The sequence below is a fragment of the Bufo bufo genome, chromosome 1 (genome assembly GCF_905171765.1).
Source record: "Bufo bufo chromosome 1, aBufBuf1.1, whole genome shotgun sequence".
In the NCBI taxonomy this organism is placed as follows: Eukaryota; Metazoa; Chordata; class Amphibia; order Anura; family Bufonidae; genus Bufo; species Bufo bufo.
The window spans coordinates 396,936,645-396,937,192 of record NC_053389.1 but is presented as its reverse complement, the minus strand read 5'-3'; positions in this window follow the sequence as shown (position 1 = coordinate 396,937,192).

The window sequence follows — 548 nt, the reverse complement described above, 5'->3', positions numbered from 1 at the left end:
CATAGTCAGAGCCATTTTTTATTTTTTTGGGCAATTGTCTTAGGTAGGCTATAATTTTTGTGGGATGAGTTGACAGTTTGATTGGCACTATTTTGGGGTGTGTATGACTTTTTTATTGCTTGCTATTACACTTTTTGTGATGTAAAGTGACAAAAAATGGCTTTTTTGACACAGGTGGTCTGTTCTAGCCCCTAGATCAGCTATTTCAGAGCGTAGAGGGGCCACCACCAGTCACATGTCCCGCAATAAGGAACGCCTATGGAGCAATAGCATGTCCCGCATGGCGGTATTGGTCAGGGTGGTGTTGGAGACTGGTATTGCTAGTAGAACGGCCTCTCCCTCTTCGCCGGATTCCGATCCCCAGCCCTGGGTACCTTTTTTGTGAGGGTGTCGGAGTGGGTTCCTCAGGTTGTCGGGGATGTAAGTGAACCTGAAGCTTGCTTGGGGAGCTGGCGGGATTCACACTTTGCTCCGGGCTGGTAGCGTAGCTAGGCGTCTCCAGTGGATCTGCTGGTTCTGGACCCAGCACCGGATCAGAAACTCCCGTT